Consider the following 27,672-nt stretch of genomic DNA (forward strand, 5'->3'; position numbering starts at 1 on the left):
GAGCATGGGCTGATAGTAATGATGATATCAGTCACTGTGTGATCTTGCGCTGATGGATGAATCGTTTGCCGAACCTTCTGAGGCCACGTAGCGAGTGGTAAACACCAGTGTTGTCAACATTACAGTGGCAATATGTTGATTTTCTTAACTACGTACCTAATGTGCCGAGATAGTCATTTCTCAAATGTGATCAATCAATGTCGGAACATCATCGCTGTATTCAGAATCACTGTATTCTATTATAATCACGGCTGTCTACGGGTGTTTGCAAACCAGCTTTATTTAGTTCAGTGGAATCAGACACTAGTTTGTTTTCCCCCTTGGTGTGAATGGTGTGGGTGTTTGGGTAGATTTGAACACAACAAAACAACCACAGATCAACTGAGATCCTTTGAGGAAACATCTGATACTGAATGAATGCCGGAGCAGTCCATTTGTGGTAGTATTGTGGATAGTATAGTGATTTGAACTCAAAAGTTTGGCCTAAATGGCTTCTGTAGCCTGGTGTGCTTTGCATGCTGGGATGCCAATGAACAAAATCAACAGTTGCTAGCAGCTAGCTGGAAAGGCAATTAAGGTCCGACCTGGATGTGCGCAATGAAGAAAGTTGCATTAGCTAGAGGGAATTATTATGGTCTTTCTTCATGTTCATGTTTTTGTTTCTACCCCATGAGTGGAGTGAATGTTTTCAGGTGACATTTAATGATGCATTTTGATTTGTTTGATTCTTTTTTCAATAATAAGAAAAGAAACTGGACGAAGGGGAAAATACAAGTTTGCCCACTAATTCACTGATTTGGGCCAGAGCAAACAAACTATAGGTTTGAAAACTATCTTAGAGACATACTGACACAGAGGTGGGGATCAGTGCAACCTGACTGTACCTCTAAGTCTCTACATTCATAACATATCAATACAACTTGTGCAGCCACACACATTTGTTCTAAAAATCAAATATGCATAACAGATATTTCTGTTAGGGCACATCCAAGCAAAACATTTGAATCATGTGAACTTCTAAGATGAAATAAAATATGTATATGAAAATGACCTTACAAACCAAACATCAAGCACAAATTAATAACAGAACACAGTTGAAAAGTCTAATTTAACTACACTGCCTTATAGAAACACCTGAAATAAAAAGCACCTATGCTAGCATCAGAAGTCATTATTAAACTTTTATGAATTACATGATGAGTCTATTAGAAAAACAAGCAGGACTGCTCAATCACATCGCAATTTAATGAATGACATCAATATTTAATGAACAAGGTGACTGTTTTAATCATCTCAGTAGTAACTACTTTGATATTGAGTAGTGTCACGATGACTTAAAGTCAGTGACTGCTTGGGTGTGGGTGACGAGTGCAGTGATATAACTGACCCCTTTAAACCTGTTGCTTGTTATTTGTGTCAAACCCACACACCCCATCTTCTCAGAGTCATAATTTGGTCCGATCTCAACACACATACTACTGGAGTCACGACTAACTGTCTTACTCTCACTATTTTAAGTGCCAGCTCTAATTTCCACTGATGCATAAATCTTCTCATAAATCCTAAAACAAGATGTTCCTCATAACTGATCTGATCTTGTTTCATAATAAGCTCATTTAGACTGCTCTTGATTGTACATTCATGATTACAATACAAAGAGGTGCTGCTAGGGGAAAATGCGTCACAGCTTTTCATGGTGCTGTTTGACCAAAATGTAAAGACATAAAAACAGAAGAGTAGAAGTGCTACCTGGTACTATTGAATAAGTTGTAAAGATGGTGCTCTTTGGCTAAGGGCTGAAAAAAGACATAAAGCTGAAAAAAAGCTGACCTGATGAAGACATTATAGATCACTGAAAGCCTACAGGTATAAAATGGAAAAATCACAAGATTGACAACATTTTGTTTGTTTTTTTGTATGCCAACTTTCTGAAAATAACAATGTACAACATGCCTAAGACATGTAATGACTGATAAACATACACTACATGTCTCAAGGGAAACCCAAGGAAAAAACAACCAGAGGTTTTTAAGATTAACCATCAATTGACACTAGAGGGACTAGAAATGGATTAAAATGTGTTTTTATCCACCTGTCTGTGTATATAAACAAAACATGTTTTATTTAACTTAGATCTGTATCGTTTGTGTTTATCATATCATCAAACAAGTGAAATGCAGGGATTTAAGCAGGAGATACTACTTGTTCATCCCCCAGCTTTACAACAACATCTCAGTTTTTGAATCTGTGGCTTTATCAGATGCGACAGAGAACCAGAAAGTAATTTTTAAAATGCAGCTGTGGTGATGGCATCTGAACACAAACGACAGCAAACCTGTTTACAAAAGACAATATCGCACTGCTGATATATTCCAACAGCACTCTTTACAGCTTTGAGGTGAGCAAAAGGCTCACACAGCACAATACAACACAGGGTGGCAACACACTGTGTGCCAGAGACTGTTCAAGCTGAATAAGACTTTGTCATTTAATTCATATGACCTTTATTTAACTCTGTTCGAAATCAGATCTGCGTGGCCACCTTGTTCCGGTCCTGTCAGAACAGTAGGAACCTGCAAAGCTGCTGTTCTGAATTGCAATTTGTTGAAGCCTCGAGGCTAATTCATGCTGATTTTCACAGCATATAATATGAGCCACTTGGAAAGCAGCTAATCAATTCCTGCTACCAGTGGCTTAAAAACAAAGGATGTATCTGCACCAACCAGTTTAAAAAGCAGACATGAGAAACACATGTAGATGTGTCACCCAATGGTTATTGCTGACTTCAACAAGTCTTCTAAAAGATCTCTATTTCACAACCACAGAAAATGGTAACTCTTCAACCATGAAATGAGAACTGTGAAACAGACATGAGAGGAACTACAATGACGGATCCATGCTCAAAGTACTGGGTGTATTCATTATTGAAGTTATTAATATCTCACAGCACACAATGGCAGAGTATTTACAAAGCTGTCGTCACATCCAGTGGCAATAAGTTCTCTGGGGGAAACAATGTGGGCAGAATATCTGACAAGTGAGGATGAAGGTGTCACTAAATATATCCTTGTTCATTTTGAAGATTGAGAGTCACTCATGTCAACATCACTCTCATCTCTGTGAAGATAATTCAAGCGAAGCAACATCCCAAGTCCACCTCTATTACATACAGACAGCCTCCATATCTACACACACTCTCTGCAAAAATGAGCTAAACTCTGAAATATTAGCTCAGAATATGTTTTATATATTTTGTCACCGTCAAGAAAAATATGTTTTTGAACTACAGCAGCAATTTAGACGTGCATTGTCGTTTACATTTCGACAGAGAGCGTCTAAGAAGTAGAAATATCTTACTGTATCTAAATCCAATATTACAATAACAAGAAAAATGCTTAACGTCGCCGCACAAATGCTAATGACAGCGTGAGTTGTTGGTTTGCCGTGAAAAGCGAACTGACAACAAGCATTGAAAGGGTCCGAATAAGGAGATGACACGCCAGAAACTCACTGTGTGTTTTAATTAAAAGTGACAACAAGCGTAAAGTAAAACATTATCGAGAAAGAAGCTCGACGTGACCGCGGAGTGAGTCCACCTTGCACCGACTTGCGCAACAAAGTTTCCCCGTTATGTCTGGACTGGAGTGACTGTGATTCAGACAGCTGGAGCTTGTTCCCTGACATTTTTTTTTTAAAGAAAAGAGTGGGAATTAAAACATGAGCAACAATGTCAACTTCGAGTTTAAATGACAGGCGACATCCAATAGTCGAAAGTGCGCACCAACAAACAAAAAAGATTGTTGCAAGCAGCCGGGGGGAAAAAAAAAACTCGACCGGGTTACTCCGAGCAAGCGGGAGGAAATCTCAGCTGTGCATGAGGGAGAGGGGAAAAAAAGGAGAACCGCTTTTTACTTACACTTCAGCAAAGAAGAAGTCCGAGCAGTCCCGTAAAGAGAGAGAGAGTGAGAGGGGGAGGATAAAAAAGCCCAAGGACGGTCCTCTCTCTGCACTCCACAGTCCGAGCTCCACATCCAGCAGTGTATGTGTGTGTCTCTCTCCCTCTCCTCCTCCTCCTCCTCCTCTTCCTCCGCTCGGCTGTACAGCTGCTCAGTAAGTTTGCTGACGTCAACAAGCACTCAGACTCAACCGGCAAAGCTCTTTGGTCGCAACTTGAATAATACATGGAAAAGGAGGGGAAAGACGCGACCGGAAAGAATCGGGGAGGCAGGCACCACGTTAAGGAGCCCCCTCCCCTTTCACGACAATGGACATATTTAAGAAAAAGAAGAAGAAAAAAAAGTTAGGAATTAGCTTTGTGAAGAAGTAGATGAAGAAGCAGGTGGTTGGTTGGAGTTTCTGCACTAATATTTGGAGGCAAAGATAGAGACACAAGTGCAAAAAGAGCTAAAATGAAAGCAGTTTAAATATTTTTAATTTATTTATTTTATTAGTTTAGTTTACACCAGGGGCGATTCTAGGATCAGACCTTTAGAGGGGCTCAGCTCCTAATTAGAATTTGACATACAATGCCCTGCAAGTGCTCAAACCCCCTGCTAATGACTCATTTCAGTGGATAACGTAAATTACAACAAGAAATATTAATAGGGGAGACTGGGGACAGTTGCAACACTTTTTACATTACTCTGTTACTCAGATACTATTTGGACTAGGCCCACCAAACCTTTACATATTAAACTTACACATGTCTGCTAATTACCCATACCATTTAAAGATGGTTACATATAACATATCAATCACAATATTGATTTGAATAGAAAAATTCTGATGTTGCAACTGACCCCAAACATGGGGACAGTTGTGCTAGCTAGCCACACTGATATTGACACATGCTAACCATGTCACTGAATAGTCAACAAAACAATGATTCAAACTAGGTAAGTTTGGATTCACTCATACAAAAGGTCAGGACAGTATGACAAAAATACAGCTCATGAAAAAGGCTACTTTCATACCTCCAAAACAACTTTTCTTGATAAAAGCAGGACCAGATGCTCAATATGGCCTCTCTCTTCTTGGTGGGCAGATGGTCTAACTGAGCATGTGCAGTGTGAGTGTCATCACTCTAGCAGGCTTCTGATTGGAGAAATAAGACTTGTTGCAACCGTCCCCTGTTGCAACTGTCCCCAGTCTCCCCTACATAGTATTGTGGTGTACTATAATGTATGATAATAATAATGGTTCAGAATAAACAATCACAGATTTCAACAGAGAGGACCCTGAGATAAGTTAATGAACCCTGAGGGAAAGATGATATATTAATAACAGAACTATCCAAAGTACATTAAACCTGTTAAAATAAATCCATTTGAACCTGTAGCATAAGTGTTTGTCCCATCTCTAACAGACAGGCTCCCAAAATAATTTTTTGTAAAATATTTTTTAGAAAACAAATAATATAATAATATATTTATTTTTAGGGGTGCTGATATCAAATTTAATGGTGCTTGAGCATCCATAAAAAGGGCCTAAAATCACCACTGGTTTAAACATATACAAATGATACAGATTATATCGGCAACATGAAATGTGTTGGAGAAGGGGGGGCTCATTCTAGGAACTCGCCAGTGTGGAGGTTACATTAATTAAAGAAAAAAGAGAAACTATAATGAAAAGGAAGGTCAAAAGAGAGATCATACTTCACAAGAGATACAGATAACACATTTACATATATACTGTACACTTTGCTAGTGACATAAATATGTTAATGGAAAAGTGTATTATGACATCAGCTTGTTGTTAAGCTTTAGTTTCCTGCTATATTTTAACAGTGCATTGAAAGCATGTAATATATAAACCACTGATTCAGTCAGTATTGTCACATGTTCATCCAACTGCAAAAAAAAGGAGAATGAAAATGAAACGCAATCTATAATCTATAGTTCATTAACTGTTCAAAAGTAAGATACAACATTTTATATAGTTGCTCACTGTAGTAAAGACTAGTACCACATTAGGATAATTATCTAGCCTTGTAATTGTCAATAATGTGACCTACTTACTGTAGATAAGTAATTATGCAATGAATTATCTATGCTATTATCTAAGCATTTTAAGTGATTATCAAACAAAGCTTCTTCAAGTATTTAATTAAATATATGACCACAAAAGTAGGCTAATTATTCAAATAAATAATATATAAGATAAAACATAGAAAAGTCTGTTGGGGGTAGAGGGGGTTTCCAAGATGTATGGACTATTTTATTGTTACAAACAGCCTAATTTTCTCAACCTTGATACAGTTCAGTTGGCTCTTACTTAAATCCAACCTTCATATTTAAGTAAGGCATATTTCCATTTCAGAATAATGAAACTATAATAGAGGAGTGAAAGCTGCGGGTCGATGCAATTTGACAGAATGAATATATTCAGAGGAGTGATTCTCAAACTTCAAGGAACTTAAACTGAAAGTTTATGAAACCCTTGACCAACATATTCATACATTCTGTCATTGTGTTACTTATAGATGGAATTATAGGGGAAATAAATGACACCCCTTTTTGCTGGGAAGCCTTGGAGTCCCCAGACCCAATGCCAAAATCACTGTAAATGGGTTTCGAATAATTTTGTTAAAATTAGTTATTCCGTTTAAGCAATTTGCAACATTTATACATTGGTGCAATATATTTCAAATCAAATTTTATGTTGAATTAAACCATTTTGTGCTCATAGAAGAGTGCTCTAAGTGGACTGTTTGCTCTCATTTACAATTTGCACTTTTGGTGCCTATTTATTTTTCCAAATAAAACGGAAATAATACATCTCTGTTATGTGTTGTCCTTCAGCAGATCCTCTAAGGGGTGGTTGAGGGACAATTAGAGATTAATTAAGAATGAATGGGCTGCTTTTGGACAGTGTCCAATCTGAGAAAAAAAAAGTAAAACAAAACAAGTGTGCTTCAGGGCACAAAACTGATAAAATATGAAAGTATGTCCTCACTGTATGGGTCATTTGGACTGTTAACCAACACAGTCGAAACACAGGGTGATATATTTTGTTAATATTTTATATTTCCAATTAGTAAGTGAGGGCAAACAGGTTATTTTAATTCTCATTTGGCTAAAAGTGATTTATCTTCTGTGTTGCACTGGGAGACTCAAGATTTACTTTATTGGTTATCCACACAATAAACAGTAGCCTGCTTCTAGACAGTTGTTGGTAAGTTCTGTTTTTGTTGCCTTACAAAAATACATTAAAAAAAAAAGGCATCAGCATACCATTTCTGTTCGACTGCCAGTTGTTTGTGTTTGTGAATAACTAATCTGTCATGCCTCAATAGGCTAAAGTTGTGGAATTAAAACATTGTTAGAATTTGTACATTAAAGGACCACTGTGTAAGATTTAGGAGGATCTATTGGTAGAATTGGAATAAAGTATTCATAAGTCTTAATTAGTACATAATCGCCTGAAAATAAGAATGATGTTTTCATTACCTTAGAATGACCCTTATATTAGTAATATCTACATAGGGTGCTGGTCCTCTTCCACAGAGCTTGCCATGTTGCACTGCTCAATTTCTACAGCAGCCCAGACAGGACAAACAAAACGCTGGCTCTTGGAGGGCCTTTCTTGTTTTCCATGAGTTTCATAGCCACTGTGTGTTCTCGTATATGCTTGGAAGGGGAGGGGGAGGGTCAGGACTATTCATGTGATTGTAATCTTCCACCCCACCACTAGATGCTACTAAAAAATACACACTGGTCCTTTAAGCAGGGCCACATATTTGTCCATTGATTTATGGAATTTACCCATTTTGCAGCCCACATTGTAGGGTTGGTCAGTGAAGATGCAAATAAGTTGGCAATCACATTTTGAGAAACTGGAGAACTACAGTGATTGTACTAATGTTGGTAACTAGGCAACAATCAGACTATAGGGAAAAACCCTTAGATTTACCGTTCCAAAATTGTAATTTTCTAGTGATGGAAGTCCTGTGAATTAGATGATCACAACAGCAGCTGTGGCTCAGGAGGTAGTGTGCATCATCTACTAATCGGAAGATCATTTGTTTGACTCCCAGCTCCTCCGGTCCATATGTCGTAGTGTCCTTGGGCGAGATACTAAACCCCAAATTGCTCCTGAAGGCAGTGCCATCAGTGTGTGAATGTGTGTGTGTGTGTGTGTGTGAACGAACAGATCCTCCTGATGAACATGTTGGCACTTTGCATGGCAGCCTCTGCCGTCAGTGTATGAGTGTTTGTGTGTGAATGTGGCTGGTAGTATAAAAGCACTTGGAAGACAAGAAAGGCGCTATACAAATGTAGTCCATTTAATATTCATAAGAAACACTGAAAAACTGTCTTGCTCTAATGTAGTATCAAAAGCATTTCCTTCATTTTAAATCATTACTATGTCAAGACAGAAGTATGTCCTGCCAGTCTAGGTTGAGGTTGGTAGTGTTGCCTCAACCACGACCTTACATGACATCTGCATAGTTGGAAACATAGCTAGCGTGTTTCACTGAGGGGCTGTAAGAGACATCTTGCATAATTTGCTAATCTTTTTTATTTATTTAAAGTTAAAAGTTTCTGTCAGAGGTATCAAAAAAGACATTGGAGCAGACAGCAATCTACTTTAAGCTGCTCTAAAGTAACCATGGCCTCTTATGGCTTAGTCTATTGATTTATTTTGTAGAAATTTCAGTGCAATGTTTTGATGCTATATCATCTGGCAGGGATGAAACATCTTGAAATTGATGAAACGTCTAAAATTGTGCGCTTTGTTTTAAGAATGGAGTTGCCAACAAAATTATATATAGTTAGATGCTATAAAGATACACACACAAACAGCAATGTACCCACTCAGACAATCTCAGTTTTTGGTGTCTGTGGACTAAAATTCAGAATAAAAGTTTATTAATTTAGTGGCTCAATGTATACATACTTAAGTCTGAGAAACTGGATCTCTCAGCACATGACAGTACTAATATTTAAGCAACTGGTAATGATCAATATCAGTAAATCTATCAGCGCTCTGCAGCTTAGTAATGTTTATTTAGTGCTGAGTATTTTGATTTATGGTGTAGATTAATATTTATGATGCAATGTTTTACAGGAAGCAGACTCAGGGCTATGTCATTTTCACCGCATCTCATTTCATTCCTTAAGCACTCAAAACAGATTAATTCTCAAAACAAAATCCAAATAGGTCAGACAGACGCTGTATCCACGGTTACAGAGAGATTGGCTTTGCACAGTCAAATAGGCTCTTGTTTAAATCATTTACAAGAAAATTAACTTTATGTCACAGCAGCCAAAGTCTGGCTTAGATATTTCACAGAGGATTATAGAGCCTGGTCTCTAAAGAGCTGGCAGACAGTCAGCTTCAAATGATTTCCCCTCCTCTACAGTTTGCTAAAAACGTATCAATATCACAGGACTGTTGCCTCAGGTGCTGTCACTGTATTTACAGACTCTCCCTCTCTGACCAACTTCAGAGACTCTTTTGATGACATTGCAGATAGAGTATACTCATTGGCTTCAAAATTTCAGAGGTAGCATAGATGCTGTTTTGCAGAGTGATGGATTAAACTGTCCATGACGATAAATAATATGAATATCTAAACTCTGTTTTATGGATTATCTTCTTTTTTAACATTCATATCTTGTCTGCATTTTTTTTAAAAGTTAGCAGGACTGCTTTCAACTACACAGTCAGAGTTTAATAGCCTGTGAACAACCTCAAGTCCTATGTTAGTGAATGCTCTGCTCAATTCATGGTTTTGTTACCATAAGAAGGTTGTAGGATAAGTTTTTCTTTCTTTGAATATGAAGATTATCACTAAACAACTACAAAACTACTAGATGATCATGTTTAGCCATGGTAGTCACGTTTCAGCAACTATTGGTTGGATTGCTGTAACATTTGGTACATTCATTTTCCCCTCATGATGAATTGTTGATGTAATCATTTTGGTGAATGCTTAACTTTTCCTTTAGTTTCATATCAGAATTAAAATTAAAATATCCCAATACTTGATTTATGACTAAATGCTCATCATCAAATGGTTTGTGGTAACTGCTAATTTAACATGATAACACACTAAATTAAGATGGTCCATCCATCCATCCATCCATCCATCCATCAGCCTAATGCCATATCTGGCATTAGGCTGAGCAATGACATCCAGACACCCTTCTCTCCAGGAGCGCTCATCAGCTCCTCCTGGGAGATCCCAAGGCATTGTCAGGCCAAATTAAGATGACGACCATGGTAAATATTAAATATTACCATTATGAGTGTGTTAGCATGCTTATTGACTGGTAATGTTTATCCTGCAGTTAGAAAAAATAAATGTTTGTGTTGGAACAAACACTGGTAGGAGGTGAATATCCAAAAATTGCATACTACTGCATATTGTACAAATTATCACCATCATCATCATCATCATCCACTTTCTCCCAATTTTCGTCAGCAAGCGTCCCTGTTTCATTATGCATGGAACAGAAAAATATGCATTCTCTGTAAAGTGTCAAAGCCTGCTGGTTTTAACTGAACCCTGCAAGTTCATTGTTTTTGGCATATTTTAGTTTATAATCAGCATCACAGCTATTTCCAGGAAAACATTTGGAATTCACAGTTTCTAATTGAATTCAAGGTCATGCCAGCTAGGCGGCTCTACCAATGGCAATGCTGTGTTGTTGGTCTGTTAGCTCCAAAGTGAAATATCTCAGCAACTATGAGATAGCTTGCTGTAAAAAAAATTGTACATGCATGGTCTCCAGAGGATGAAATGATGTCCACTTTACAGATTCATGCTTATAGAGAAACCAGTTTCCAGTTGTACTCTAAGTTTGCGTAATGCAGCAGCAGCTTGTTTGAGCTACCTCTATTTCATTCTGGTATTTGCATTCCTCTACCTCTATTGCATAGTGTTATTGGCAATTCCACTACCTCTATTTCATATTGTTATTTGCAATTCTCCTCTCAGTCTATAACAGGAGTCTCTTTTCGGAAAATAGTCGTCATCAATACACCTAATCTGTCCATTTCCATCTGGTGAGACGAAACTGCACATTAAGAGCAGGGCAAAAAGACAGATCGCATATCCATCATCGTTGCAGCTCATCAGCGCAGCCATCAGGAGAGATCACCGTTGAAATGATTAATTTAGAAAAGTGCCCAAGCAGTGCAGCTTTCTTTTCAGTTCTCCTTCGGCATGGGTGATAAGGAAATAGCTCCGTTTGTGGAATTAAACTGAGAAAACGAGAGCTAGAATTGCCAGTATATATACTATTTGTTAGTAGAACTTCAGTGGCACAGCACAATAACGGTTTAAGTTTTACGGCTTTAATTCCATCTAGTGTATAGGTTTTATTTCTGCCTTGCATTTCTGCCTCATTGCAGAGGGAGGACATGCTTTGTTTACAATGGTTCTGCATTGCTTAGACCCTTAAGCTTATGTGCTTTGTTAACAGACACTTTCTCTAGGTTCGAAGTACAACTTTTACTTACTAAAGACTTTTTCTTTGTTAGTTATTTTGTTGTGAGGGTGGCTTTTCATACCCAACTTTGCTCCACAGATAACTGTAGACACACAGAGTACACACAAGCACTTAAATGCAACATAGAAATGTGTGATAATTACCCACTAAAAGGAACTAAACAAAAAACACTTTAAAGAAGACAAGAAATACTAGCTATTGTGCTGCATATCTTCTTTATAGTGTGCATTATACCAGAAGTGTGTCAAACCAACTTTTTTACACAGGATAGTTCAGATTCTTCAGCCCTGTGATCCGCTGCTGCAATAATTGAATTTGAAATCTGTGCAGCAGCATCGTGAGCTAGGGGTTGTTTCAAAAGTAGAGCATTATACCCTGTATTTCCAATCTCATGAGAAGATGAGAGTATTGATGTCATTTAAAGCAGCCATTAGGGAAGTGTGCTTCAGCAGTCTTTTTCCGCTTTGTCTGATGTTATTGGCTAAAAATTTCACCATGATTGCATGCATTGTCATGCCTCATTCACATCAATTACTCCTTTCTCTCTTTCCCTTGCAATAGGTGTTCAGGATCTAGACAGGAAGGTGAGTTTGCAAGCAGAAATGAGCTCCATTTATGCTGTGCAGTTCAAAATTGTCGCGGCACGATAATTGTAAAGACTAAATATTAATGGATATTACTGCTAAAATTGAATCCCGGCATGATTGGAATTTACATCATGCTGTCTTCCAAAGATACCTTCGCTGTCTGGCAAGGCTGCAGTTTGTGCTTCAGCTGAAGTTTTGTAAAGTTGCTGATCGCAGTTATTAAAATTAGAACTGGTAATATTATTCTCTTTATAGAGAGCAAGACAAGTGCAGAGCTACATGCCCAGCCTGGTGGCAATATCCTAATAGCTTCACGAGGCGAAGAAACGGTCTCTCATGAATCATTGAAGAATGAAGAGTTACAACACAGTGGCAGCAAAACAGAATACTTAGGAGATTTGATGGAAGGAAGAAAATATGTGTCTGTGTCACTATAAAAACTACTCCAAGAGCAACATTATAAACCTTTCTATCCAGCCATCACGATTTTTAAATTTGTGCCATAATTTTTCTTGCATGAATGTGTACTGTAGTTGCAATGTCATTATGTGGTTCATTGTCATTATCAGCTGTTTCAGTTCTGATTTTCCCTGAGGGTGTTACTCAACCTAACTGAAACAGTCATGTTTAAAAGCAAAAAAGTGTCATCATAAAGACATCCAATGATACAATACACTGTTTTCTATTTCCCTGCAGAACGAGAAATCTGATCTGACTCCCCATCGGCAGGGCAGCGTGATTTGTCAGTGCCTTTGGTACCTTATAAAATTACTGTTGCAACATTTTTTTTTTATCTGACACTGCTATGACTTTATCAAGCCTTGGTTAACCTTAGTCACAAATAGTTCTTGCTGAGAGGAAGGGAAACATCATGATATAAGCCAGCATCGCTACTTGGTTAAGGGTTCAAAAGTATGCATGGTTAAAAAAGGAACCAACTTTGACAGTTGATAGGAAATGGGAAGCAGCTGCATGTTTTACCCCTCTGTGGACGTTGTAGCTCATAACATGATTACACTAGAGTTCTACTTTGCTCCTGTACAACAAGAGTCATAATACTTACAGCCACTATACAGCAGGGTTTTACCACACTTAAAGGTAAACATGTCCATTTTCAACATTTACTGAGAGGATTGGAGCTATTGTATCCACATCAGGAGCTATACAAAATTGCAGTCAATATAATATAATATCTACCTACCAAACTTGGCTGTTAATGTCTTATTATTTTCTGTTGCAAAAATGACAGTTGGACTCGCAGGCGGTTGAATTTCCTGGGTCCCTGAATCAAAATAAGCAAAATAAGGCAAACGTCCACAAAAGTTATCATTTCAGTTTCAATTACCAGTGCAGCCACCGTGAGAAACTTATTGTGTCATAGATACATGTGTTACTGTGCTCACTGTAGAGTTTTCAAGGTTTTGCAGAGCAGGGCTGTATTCTCATTGCACTGCATTTTTGTGAACAGTGATGAAGTGATAATGGATCTCTCTCTCTCTCTCTCTCTCTCTCTCTCTCTCTCTCTGTTTCAGTAGCACAGTTTTTCAGTCACTTTGTCTCTTTTCTTGATCGTTTGCCATTTTCTGTCAGTGATCTGTATAATTAGTGCAGTTTCCTTGAAAAACAGTATGCATTCTCGTTTCCAGCTTATTTGCTTAGTGATGAACTGTGTAAAATGGGCATTATAACAGTTGTTTATATATAAAGGATCACATTGATTCAAACTGATACTGTGAGTTTCTCTTTACACTCCAACTGTGATTGCCTGCAGTGTCCTTGATGATGTTTACTCTGCAGCTAAAAGTTTATTAAGTTTTTACCTCGGCACTTGGGACAGATGTTATAGACTAGTCACTCTGAACAGTTGCACACAGAGTCGTATATTTGCAATTCTGATCTGAGGCTCATCTCATCAAATTTGCAACATGCAAGCTGATATTTTAAAAGTGATCTAGTTTTCCCTTACTGTTATTGACAGATCTCATAAATAAATAATATCTAAGTTCCCCTGTGCAATCATGTTTGAAAACTGGCTTCACTTTATGTATTATATACATGTCATATCAACAAAGAGCCATTTATAGCCCACCAAAAACAGTAAAACACAAAAAGAGACATGATAAGCTATTTGGAACTGAGCATAAAAGCTTTGGGCATGATCAAGCCTCAGGCAACTCAGACCCAGAGGGCAGATACAAGTAAATCAAATCTCCATTACCACACTGTAGAGTCAATGTGTTGCAGATGTTATTACCCTCATTATTGCTCTCCTTGGTGGAGCACAAAATAGGAGGAGCTGAAGCCTATGAGCCTGATATTAAACTATTTGTACATAGGGCCACTGCAATTACAGCAATTCTGCAAATGTGCAATATGCTGCAGTGCTATTCATTAAAAAAAGAAAAAACATATAATATTCTAATTTGTCTGACGTAATAGCCAATGGCTGTGTCCGAAGTCACTTCCTATTTACTACATTTACCGTCCACCATTGTATTTGAGTGTTAGCACACAGTGGAAGGAAAAAAGTAGTGTCCATGGTGGAAGATACAACATAACAATGATTAGTTAGTTGCTGAAGTCTTGATTTTTCTGCTCACTATTGTATTTAGTATATTATATACAGTATTAGCATTCGTATTTAGTCTGTATTACAGTATATAGGGAGCAGTGAATGAGTGAATAAGGGAGTGATTTCAGACATAGCCTATGATAGCGCAATAGATGTGGAAACCTGTTTAAATGGGGGGGTGAAAACTGTCATCATTAGACTATCATGCACTCAAAATAGACAAAGGCAAATTACTCTGTAGACTTCCTTTTCATATGTGGAGATTTGATTTCCACTGTTCTATTTTAACCTTTAATATCCCACAGGCACACAGAGTTGAGCTTATCTACTCTCTTATTATTCTTTGTATCTATACTGCTTTTTAGGATTATTAATGAAAAAGAATCCAAATCATATTTTCCTGCTCTTTTTTTTTTTTTGGTAAGAATATACTTTGTTACTCTTAATGACATATTAGGTCCACACAATTGAGTCCTCATCATTACAGCCTCAGCAAAAGCCATCAATCAAAATACAAGCCATCCCTCCCAGTGACTGATTTAGAACATCCATCCCTTTAATTTTAATTGACTCTCTTTAAAGACATTGCCAATTTGTGTTCTTGTTATCAGAGACCTGCAGGCCTGAGAATTAATTCAGCAAAGTAAAACCATTCTCATTCAGTATTGCAAGATAATCCTGGAAATAAAAAACCTCTGTGTAATGTAATGTAAATGTAAGATCATGTTATATATGCAATACATTTAGAGAAGATATTGTGTCACTGTATGCATGGAAAACAGATTTAATCCCCCTTGTGTGATGTAATGTCAGGTGGGACAAGAAAAAAATCACTTAGGCATATGTTTTATTAGCTTATTCATTAATATACATACATAAAATCCATTTGTGATGTGGACATTATTGCATTGCAAGCCTTATTCACATGAAAATGCCACTACCATGGAGAACTTCCATAGAAAATATCAGAAATATTACTGCCCCCATTAATGGCCAACAAAGCTGTCACTGACTGCGGTGTGTGTGCCGGCAAATTCCTGGAACCGGTTTCTGGATTCTATTATCACATTATGATAATAGGATGTTCTTCCAATTGTATACTGTAGACTGTGCACGCTGAATCAGGTGCTCTGGCGAGTGATGTACTGTACCTTTTCTAAAAGCAGGCGAGTTGCCTTTAGTAGAGGTGGATTAGAGCAGAGGATTAGAGGAGCTCACTGTCATTTTGGTTCAGTGCGTGTACCAGGCTCTGTTCTTGATCCCAACAGTCAATCTGAGTCCTTGCAGCTCTGACTGTGGGGCCATGTGATGCCACTCTAGCGTAAAACTGAAGCATCCAGCTGTGACTATGACCTTTAAGGATGTGTTGAGTAAACTTTTAGTAAGGGCTATTCTTTTGGTACAATGTGGTGGAAAAATAAGCTAATTGCCCCTTTGCTCGGGTCTGGGATTAAAAAAAACATATAGAAGATAGGAATTCTGCTCTGTTGTTGTTTTGCAGTGAAAAAGTGTGTCTAACCAAACTGATGTTGCTTCTCTTGATCTTTAGATGTCTGACATGCTTTTGATATTGTCACATAAAGTAAAGGCAGCGTTCCTAATAATTTGACTTCCACAATAGTTTTCTATGACAAACTTGATTAATCTAAGAAGCTGTGAATTCCCTTACAATTACAATATATTTTTAAGCTGCCACTTTGGTGTGGTTCATAATATGAGTGCTCATTTTACCTCTGATTAACAATAAATGTTATAATTATTCATACGGCTTCAAAGGAGCATTTTGAGGAACATGTCCTTACTTTCTTTCTGAGAAATTGATGAAAGGATCAATGCCCCCCCCTTGTGTCTCTGTGTTATTTTTAAGCTGCCACTTTGGTATGGTTCATAATACAAGTGCTCATTTTACCTCTGATTAACAATAAGTGTTATAATCTTGAAACTTGGAGGTAATTAGTTTAGCTTAGTATATGAATGCAGGAAGAAAGGGGGAAATAGAAAGCCACCTTGTCTTAAAGTTCAACTGAACTTTTAGTTATCCCTTATATAATGTTAATACGAAAAAAGGTTTTTTGAGGAAATATCAGATATGTTGAGTGCTATTGTTGCACATTAGGGGGTATTCACAGCTCTTTATGAAAAAAGCTTTCTCATTCATTTAAATGGAGGTGGTGTGTTGAAGCAGCGGGGGTGCCACCACCAAGGGCTCAGCAAAAAACTACTGTGGTCATCTAGCAAAAAATTTTTTAAAAAAAATAAATAATCGGGCTTAACTTTTGCTGCAATGTAATGCCACATCATCCAGCAAAGTGCATTGGCCAATCACAGACATGTATGTGCACATTCCTGGTGGATTACTGTATACCTCTGCTTATAATAGAAGGCCGATATTACTGCTTTATGCTATGAGTATTTCTCAGCAGGGGCTTGTTTATCTTTAAGCTAATCACCTTGTAGCACTAGCTTCATACTGTACCTACTACTGACATGAGAGTAGTACTGATTTAAAAAAGTTTTAATTTTACATTCCAAACTATTATACTATTATATAATTAATGAAAACAGCTTAGGGAAATTATGGTAGAAACGTTATACTGAAAAGCTGTGTATGTATGTATGTAAAGGGGGATTTAGTCATTTAGAGGTAAATATTTTCTTTTCATAGGAGACTGGTTTTCTCTTTTTTTACAGTCTGTCTCTTGAGACATTCAGCACCCATCTGTGTTATTTCCTTAGACTCTAAGTGCTGGATAATAATTGTTGTGACCACTGTCTGAGACTTCAAAATCAAATTTTGCTCCGGAGCTTGCAGAGGTTCAAGGTAGCTTTAACCACAACAAAGACCAGACTCGGTTTACAATGGACAGACCCTTAACCGCTTGGAGAGCACATTGTATGAATCTCTGTGCTGTTTTTTACATTTACTCTTTCTCATAAACATCATGCTCAAAGGTCTGATTGCAAAGCCAAAATGCCTTGAAGGGACTATTGTAGCAATTCCAATATAGCCCTTTCTTGCTCTGCTCTGGAAAATGGATGATGAAAGGATGAAAAAATGGCATATTTCTCTACATCTCTCACACCTTCATATACTAGGCTACTTTTCTGTAGTGTACTGGCCATTCCAGAGAATAAAGAAGTCTACTGGGATCTCCCTGAAGGGCATCATGGTTCGCTGCCTTATGACATCCTATGAGCTACCACGGTGCTGCTCAGTCTTTCAGTGTCCACTCTATGTAGTCTATAGCATCAATATATAATGTACACAGCTATTTTAGCACTGCAGTGACCATGACTTTCTTAGTAAATTGAATTATCTCAACCGTAATGTATAAAATGTGTTTCTGCATGGCTTGATTCCACTAACAAGGTCATATGTGATGCCCAGTAGTGACTTTGAAGCTGATTTATACGCATATCCAGTCACCAATCCATCGGTCGAACCGTCTAGTCTGGCTTGTTTCAGCTTAGCTGCCGCAGCTCGTTGCTTATATGACAAATCTAAGATGTTGCTTTGAAATAAAGTGATTGAATCCAGAGATATGTTATGCAGAAGGATTGTCGCTGATTCATTATCCAACTCTGTACATCAACAGTATGTAGAGAAACAGAAGATCAAAAGAGAGAGAGATGACTTTTCATCTTGGTAATGATGAGTAGGTGCTACTCGTTCATTGAGTGCATGTGTATGCCTGCATGTTTTATTTTTACTCTGGAAAACGTTGAATAAAATATAAGTGGATGGAATTTATATACGTAGGTAACTGTAGATGTAGAATCAATGATTTAAGATGAAACATTTAGTGCTCAGTTTAAGTGTACATCACAAATGAGACGTTAACGTACTGTATGTGTGTGTGTGTAAGTATGGTGTATTTCTTTGTTAATATAAGTCCCATTTAAGTGGAAACTTGCTATTAAATATATACAATTAGTAATGAGAGTTAGTATCCTAACAGATAATAGAGAAAACTCTCAATCAGTGTCACAATAGAGCCATACATTAAACACACATAGATTACAATGAGTCAACTATTAATTCAGATGATGAAATTCAAATGGTAAATCATTTTCTTATAATGTAGATATTGGTGTATGATGGGTGGAAAAGTTAGAGAAATCCTTCAGTATGATTTTTTTGAGCTTGACGCAGTGCAGAGATCTTTGAGATTGCCACTTTTAGGTGTCATCTTTTATCTTAATTTTAGTTTTAGTCTAATAAAAACAGAAGTGCATACGTTGCAGTGCATATGCAGGCATAAAACAGAGGAATAGCATGAAATACACTGAAACTGAACTGAAACATAACTCGGGAGAAAAACACTATACCTGACCATAACTTTTTTCTATTGTGCTCCTAGCTTCCCCAGAGTGCAAAACTAGACTTTAAGAATAAGCTGGTATTTGTATGACCATTTCATTTTTAATAAAAAACTATTAACAATTCATTAAAGTGCTGTACATACCTTGCACTGGATACCATACTCCTCAGTTACAGTTAAAATCACCTTGATAGTTTACTCTGAAACAACTCTATGACTGTATCTTGTATCCCTGGAGCGTATTGTAGCTCTGTGTCATGCATACATCACTGAGGATGCTCAGGAATGCATTTCCTTATTTACCATGTTGGTAGTTAGTTGACCTTTAAGGAATGCATAATATTCGTTATGTTTATTGTAATGCCAAATATGTTGTAATGAGATGATAGTATTGGTTGAAATAATAAAAACATAAAGTTGTAACATGCACATTTTGATTACCACAAGCATTCCTATTGAATGTTCTACAATCTAAATATTAATTACATTTTCTCATCTCAAATCTAATCAGTGCAATAAACACAACATTTTCACAAATACTTTAATACAAGGGGGGTGGATTAGATAGGTAATTATGTGTGAGTGTGTGTTTGCACATCCCTGTGTTTCATTTGCATAAATTGCTGAATTTACTCATCCATCAGATTATTGCAGATTTTGCTAAAGGCATATTTATGCATTTGCATTTAAATGTGTGCTGACTGTTGAAGGGATTGTTAAATATTTGTTTGCATGTATCTATGTGTGTGTGTGTTGGTGTTTCAGCTCATTGTGGGTGTACACATGGATACTATGTAAGAATAAGTGAATGTATATGTGTGGATTGGAGGCTGTTGTAAGCCTTAAATCTCTCTCAGTGGGTGATGACCAAATTTGTTCGCCACACAAGATGGCACCCACAAGCGCAGGACACATGGAACTGGAAATCCCATTAAAAATGGGTCAGCTGTTAAGAGAGACAGAGAGATAGAGGGTACATAGCGCTCCAAGTGATTCCCAATTTCACACCTCACCATTTCTTACTTTTAGGAAAAGGAAGGGGTGCACTTGGACAGTAAAGAGAGCTGCATAATGCAATGGCAAAATCCCACCAAAACAAAACATTGCCAAGATTCAACCTCCTACATCCTAGTTGCTCTTGCAGGTCCATAGTCTGCAGAGAGTTAGCAGATAACAGATGGTTTGTCCCTCCATCATCATTGTTCTCAACAAACTGTCCCAACCTACTAACAAAGCCAAGACATATGCAGCCATAAATTGTTCCTCGCTGGGCTGCGGGTGATGCTGCCCGCTGTTTTGGCTTTGTGCTGTGGATGAGCTGTGTGCTGGTGATTATTTATTTCCACTGCTTTTCCCACTCTGTTCAGACTGCTTTATGCAAAACTATAGATTACATAATTAAAGCAGCATTAATCTTTTCCTTGTTTTGTTTTTGCTTTGTGGTCACTTGAGGGAAGAACTCGGCAGAAGAGCAACATTTGCATTAATCTTGAGTGATGTTTTTGGCAACCTGACAAATGCAAGCTCAATATTCATTTCCCCTCTAGTTTTGCTTTTGTCTCCATTAACTCCCAAGAAGCTTTAGCTGTTAAATGTCCCACTGAGTTCTAGCAAGTTGCTAGCTGGTGAACATAGTTGAGCATATCTATTGTTTAGTTCTAGGTAGGTAGCATAGAATGACTTTATCAACTTTTTTGCTGAAAAAAGCTGCCTGTGTGGCTGCAAGAGGGGTTGATGAGGGAGGAGAAAGTGAACCAAAATGATTACGATTAGATATTGTAACCCTGGTTTACAAGCACAGGCTCTGCCCTCTACTAGTCTCTATGGGTACAGTAGATGGAGCCTAATCAATGCTCGCCTTGCCACGACATATCATCACACTGCCACTGAGCCCAACCAGCTGTAGGCTAGTTGCTGCGACCAACTCACACTACTTTATAATCCAAGCCAATCAGCAGAGCAGATGGGCAGAGAAACCAGCCCTATAACATGAACTTGAAACTGTGTGTAATCATGGCCTAACGTTGCAAGGGTCAAAAATCATACAACAGACAGCAGCTCCCAAGAGCCACAGGGAAGACCGACACACGCTGCGAGCCCAGCCAGAAAATTATCTTGAAATATTCCAGCGTGTCCCTATCCTACACCAGTGGAGGCTCTCTGCTTGCTGACTAGCCAGCTGGGTGACGAATCAGGAGGGGAGGGCTTCTTTCAGAGAGGGCACATCCCTGTCACCATGTCTCTGTGTGGCCCTGCACTCTCAGGAAGGAAAACAGTCCCACAACTGGCGACTTTGTTTTCAGCAGCTCCTTCCCTGACACTTCGACACACTGCCAACTGTCTGGGAGAGGAGGCGAAACAAAGGCTGGTTGAGCTGGATGACTCTGTCTGTTACCGTGGTTAACCGAATTAAGTGGGCAGTTTGAACCCTACACACTCCACACTATGGCCATAATCTCTGGGAAATCACAGCAAACTGAAGTTGGGGTTGGATTTCAGAAGGTCAGCGATCTTGCAGACACAGACAAGAGTATGATGTCATTTTCTGTCTGCAAAGCCACTGTGACAGTGTCATTTGAGGCGGTTGGCGGCACTGGGGCACTATGGTGACAAAGCAGGGGACTCATCATTGATGCAAAGATCCCCTGGTTGCTTCTGTTGCAGCAGAGCGAGACATCACACAGTCAAAAATTGTGTTTGGCAGTAAATGCAGGGCAGTAGCTGAATCTTGCCGCTCTCTGTGTGGTCCTGACCAAACAGAGGAAAAAGTTAGGCCATGGTTCCACCCAGTTTCACATTCATGTTACAGGGCTGGTTTGTCACCCCTTCTGCTCTGCTGAAGCAGCTTAGATTATAAAGTAGTAGGTGGAGGGAAACCTACCCTTACCTTAACCCTAACCTACAGCCAGTTGGGCTCAGTGAGGTAGTCTGATGACATGTTGTACCCATAGAGTCCAGTAAAGGACAGATCTAGTATGAGATAGAACCATAGACTGTATAAAAGAAATGGACGTAACATCCATGACGTCACCCATTGGTTTGTGGACTGCTGCTCGGAAGCCAATAGTTTTGAATCTAGGCAGGGCCATCTTGAAAATTTCAGGTGCATGCTGGGTAAAATAAAAACACGGATTCTATTTATATGGGCATGGGGCTGAGTCATGGGCGGAGCGGGGAGGTTGCGATAGGTTGCGAGGGCTGGATCTCGAGGACATTGGGCAATCACGACATAGCCATGCCTAATGCATACACTGCTTTATCGTCAAATATAAAATCAGGGAGGTCAAAATTTCACAAATGAACATCATACTGCATTGAAGAAGGCTTTAAACTAGCGATTGAGAACATAAACACATTTTGGAAATGTTTACTGAGGTTGGAAATCAAGTGAGAATTTGGTGAATTCTCCATTGACTTGTATAGAGACGGAAGTCCTTTTGACACCAAAACGGTCGCCCCCTGGTGGCCTTTTTAGAGGAACGGAACTCCCTGCCTGGATAGAATGGAGGTTACGACATTGTAACCCTAGTAAGCACAGGTGCTGCTGCTCCCAAACGGTTCTCTGAAGTGATGAGAGTGGGAAGAATTTGCTACCATAAATACTTTGTGAGATACATGTAATCAGTAGGCGTGTCCTGATTTGTTGGTTATGTACGTGCAAATTTCAGTAGGCGATTATGTGCGCGTGATTGGAGGAGAATATTCCCCATATAGTCTATTAGAGGGGATGGAGACTGTGTAAGATAGCAAGAGTAAAAGCTGTGGGAACTACACTATAGAACTACAAAGCCAGGTAATAATTATCTATGGATTTGAAACATTGTACATGGAGTACTTTTGATGAGTGAAGCTGTTCAACATCTACAGCACACAAAGGTAAAGAAAAGTTCATGTCTTTATGGGTGAAAACCTCATGTGACTAATTCAACTACAGAACAATTCTCGTAAGTGGTGAGAGGACGCTAGAGTAAACCTGCAAAAAGTTAGTCTGACATCATCGCAGCCAGCTTGGGAGTATCAGTTCTATCATAATGCACGGTGAAAAGTTTAATCTGTGTCAAAGGAAATGAAGAAGAAAGGAAGAAATGAGACGTTAAGAAAGAAAAGTATAAAAGATGCATATGAACAACCAAGTCTGTATTGTGGGTAAGAGAAGAAATATTTCAAGAGCTAAATTGAAAATCCAGACGTGTGAAGTTGAGAGATTGCCCACTGCTGTGATTAAATGTGATTGCTCTGGGCTGAAGATTTCTGTTCCAGGGCTGTCGTGTGCCTGAATAAGAGTAAGACCTGGCTGCTTGTTCTCTTGGCTTTCCACTAAATCCCAGTTATGCACAAAAAATGCTTGGGTACCAGATTCACTTCAACATTTTCTTGTTTTGCATATACCTCCTTAAATATTTCACACAGTCAGCCAAAGTAAACAAGGCAGCTGAATGGGGCAGTTTATATTTTAGAGAAGGATGTGTTCCTCTTGTCAGTTATGAAACGTTCCCCTCCCAACTGCAGAGAGAAAGATGAATTGCTATGTGAGAGAAAAAAAAAAAAGAAAAAAGAATTTGGCTTGAGCCAAATCAGGAACCAAAGGCAAGGGGGAGCATGCTATATTGATAAGTATGTTTTGGTTAGAGTGGTTTGTAAAGGATAAATTATGGCTCAACCATGAGAACTAAAATTGTTTTCCAGCAATTTCACTTCTCATTATTCGCAGTCTCTATTTGGAGAGCCTGAATATCGCAGCTGGTAGTGCCAGTGTGCTCGTTGCTGCAGGCCAATAGGAAACCATTACTTAGCTCAGCCATTGATTTTCCTTGTGCCTAGAAAGATGTGCCAGGGAAAATATGAGCAGCTTTCAAGATAAATTGCCAGCTTTCGGAGTGAACTTGAAGGACATTTTATCATGACAATACATTGTGTTCAGAGGCAAATGGAGTTGGCTGTTTACAAACTCTTCTGGCCTTAATATACTGTACTTATGGTCAATTTTTATTTGCTGAAAATAAATGTTGACTTTTTTTTCAAGTTAACAGTATTCACATACAGTCTTAACAGTAAAATTCAATATGTAATGTAATCAAAATATATTATAGCGTTATGAATCAAAACCGGAGCAGTTGCGTCATCAGTCATATCGTATCAAGGCTTTAGTAGGAGCTCTTATATTTTAGTGTGGTCTCAAGCTAGGTGACAGGCCATGTGGTCCACATTAGCGTGCATTTACACTATCATGAGCAAGATTTTACAGCAGGGCGCCAGCAGATTGGCTCATTAAGTGTAATCACGCCATATAAGACTTCATCAAAAATATATTTGCACCCAGACCATTAAGATTCCCTCTGGGGGAAAGTGCATAAAAAACACAAAGCAGATTTTCAATGAACACTGTTTACAGTCAGATCTGTTGGTCGTGCCCACTGCCATTAGACGTGCTTGATAGAAAATGAAATGGGCATAATAAAATCACATTATATTTCCCACCTGTCACCCAGTTTATGAAGTGTGATGGATCAGCCAAAATGTTTATTTGCTGCAAATTAATTCAGGTCAATGAACATGTGACGTATGCTCTGGTGGTGTTGTGTGTGGAAATTAATTGAGCACATTTAAAGCAGTCTCAGCAGAGAGAAGAAGACAGCGGTGGAAAATGGAATATTGTCTTTGCCAAAATATTGTTTGAAATATGAGCCCCTTGAAGAATTGACAAAGAAAAACTGCTTTGTAGGATTCACAACATACTGGTCAGTTTAAGCTCTATTATAGTGACAACATCATGACAGTTCGTCAGCCTGCTGGAAAGCCAATCCGAGCCGTTTATTGTGTGTGGGAATGGCCTGCAGCAATATCACAGTAGCCAGTGTGAACTCATCTTCTGGGAAATGAAACGACAATGCAGCAGATGAAGAATGTATCTACAAATATTTTTCAACAATATTTCCTCACTGAGGGTTTTTCACCCTACAGCTATTTTCTTTCTAAATACCAGCCAAAAAACAGAAGAAGTGGTGAACAAACAAACAAAAAAGCCACCTATCACAGCTGCCATTCAAGTTTTTTTAGAGTCCTGCTGGATTTGGCTCTCTACTTACTCCCTAATATGCCCTGAGTCCTAATGCATTTTGATATTATATCAGGAGGCAAGGGCTGAGGCAACTGTGGTGCCCAAAGGGGAATGGTCGATACCTGCCCAGTGTGGCAAGCTGCTAAGTAGAGCCTCTCTGGCTGCTATGGAGGTATATCACCATGGCTATCTAATTTCCCAGCCTCACTTAAGGGACCAACAAGGGCAATTTTCTGCTTTATCAACACTTCCTTCACTTTTTCGATGAGCTGAGACCACTTCCCTTGGCTGACGTGCAACAGAGCATGTTAGCTGCAAAGAGAGACAGAGGAAGAAGGAGCCTGAGAAAGCTCAGGAGAGGGTGAAGATAAAAGAGAGGGAAAAAAACAAATGTGCAAAACAACACAACAAAGCTGCTAATGTCCAAAAAAAATATGCAAGAATGTGGAGCGGAGTGTTAATGAATCTTGGCAAGCCACCAGCCAAGCATGTCCCCAGTGGAATGACCCACTAACAAAACAAAAGAGTGGCGATTTGTCCATTTTCTTCTTTCCAAAGCCAAATGGTCTAGTGTAGACCTAGATTTGAAGCCAACATGGTTCGGGTGAATGAAGCATTGAAGGTTTTAGCATGGGCCAGCAATCGCCCTCTTTCCACGCCTCAAGTGAAAAGCACAGTGCTTATTATCATTGCGCACTGCTGGAAATGATACACAGAGCAAGCATTCACTACAAGGCCGCAGTGGCAAATTAGAAGCTCTATGTGATGAGATGCATCTCATCGCTTTGGAGGACATGATTAATCTGATTCGAAATGCACATCCAATAATCCTTTTAGCGTTACACTGCTTGATTTAATCCAAGATTGCTCTTCATCTCCCATCAAATAAGACATCTCAATATAGTTTGAATTAGATTTGGATAAAATGTCAATGTAAAAGGATTCAGAAAGCCTGCTGATATTCTTCATTTTTCTTCTAACAAATCCCATTTAAATACCAAAATGCCAACAACGAACTGACCCAATTAACAAGCGTTGCTTCCTATTCCTCTGTGTCATAGACCTTTGTTGTAGAAAAACTATTAAAAGTCAGTGATCCACACTGTTGCACTGGGAGACATATTCACTGTTGCAAGGGGGGGACATATTCCTTTATTTGTTTGAACATGGGCACTGTACAGTAGTTTATTATGAATCATTCCCACATACACAGTTGTACTGCGGTGAATACTAACTGTAACTGAAAATAGTCTGCAACAACAATACTATTCATTCCTGCGAGAAATGTCAATGCCCAGCTGTTATAGAAAATAATATCTATCCTTATTTCAAAAGGAAAGCATATAGTGTTAAAGACTGAATGCCACTGACAGGCTGAGAAAGTGGAAAAATATTGAGTGATGGACTTACAAACTCTAAGAATATCATCAGCCTTTCCACAATAAGTTTTCTTTTTATTGCACTGTGCATATAATCAGAGAGACCCTAAGAGATCAGGGTGTGATATGTTACCACTTGGGATCTTTTCTACAAAACACATATTCTAAAAAATGTGCAAAGAACAGTGGCTTCTCAAAACAACTTTGTATGCATCTCCTTGGAGTAGAAAGGTGACAAGAGTCGAATGCCTGTCCTCAAACAAAAAACGACAGGAGGTCAAAAATTTCGAATTTGACTTCAAAAACATCTTATACTTACATTGGAGTGACAGACGCCATCTAGTGGTTGTTGTAATAATAACCCGGAAAAGTGCAGTTCAGATAGCATCATTATGAGGGGAACTATTTCCATAATTAAACATGGCAGGTTGGTTTGATGGCTGGATAGATGGCAAAAAGTGGACTTAGCTGCTGTTCGCATAACAGTTTCCAACCTCATGTTTCCAATAGTTTCTTAAAAAGTATAACTATTGTACACTTGCTGTGGTGTTTAATGTCGCCATGATGACAAAGATTGCCTAACTTTATGGAGATAGTAACTTCACCCCACACCACATTCCTTAACTCTAACCAAGTGTTTTTTCAGCCTAGACCTAATTAGGCCTGACTTCACAGCATATTAGAAAACACTCATGGTACAATCTACCAAAGTGGTCATTTAGTTATGAGGATGTGTTGAACTGTGATGTAATAGCCAAGACTCTGAGGCATATTTTAGACTAAACACCAACATGGCCAGCTGCAGCCAGGCCCAACCAGAGGTGCAAACTGGTAAGGCTTGGGACCTCATGATGGGAGAGGCTGGGATATTTGATTTTTTCTGTTGAATGTCCCCCAACTCATGCGATAATTCCAAAGTGAAAGTGCCTGAGTGTTGGCACATTGTGAAATAGTCTTTTAACAACCTAACCCAAACCTAGCCCTCACTACATGCAGTGTAGTTTCTGGATATTCTGGATAGATTGATGGTGTACATACAACTGCAATGTTTAAACACAAGTAAGACACTTTTATTTCCATGTTGTTTTTATGATCTTTACAATGTGAAATAATATATTTGATTTAAAATAAGGTGCAAAATATAAACGAACAAACTGTAATCTTAATTGTTGGGTTGAGTTAACATATGTTTTATCTTTTGTTATTTGTAGATTTCTTTGGGTTAGATTTAGTGTACCATGTGTTTATGTATCTTGAATATTTGCAAAATGTTAAATTTTCTGCTGTATTTA

General features: G+C 38.5%; 1 protein-coding gene across 2 annotated transcripts in view; it reads right to left on the reverse strand.

Annotated features, from left to right (window-relative positions):
- Positions 1-4,056, reverse strand: part of gulp1a (GULP PTB domain containing engulfment adaptor 1a) — an 88,762-nt gene extending 84,706 nt beyond the window's left edge. For both annotated transcript variants that reach the window (XM_053329262.1, XM_053329265.1), the window contains exon 1: positions 3,917-4,056. The gene's annotated coding sequence lies outside the window, so the exon portion shown is untranslated. The remainder of the gene's footprint in view (positions 1-3,916) is intronic.
- Between the last annotated feature and the right edge of the window lie 23,616 nt (positions 4,057-27,672).

Source organism: Scomber japonicus, chromosome 11 (genome assembly GCF_027409825.1).
Source record: "Scomber japonicus isolate fScoJap1 chromosome 11, fScoJap1.pri, whole genome shotgun sequence".
In the NCBI taxonomy this organism is placed as follows: Eukaryota; Metazoa; Chordata; class Actinopteri; order Scombriformes; family Scombridae; genus Scomber; species Scomber japonicus.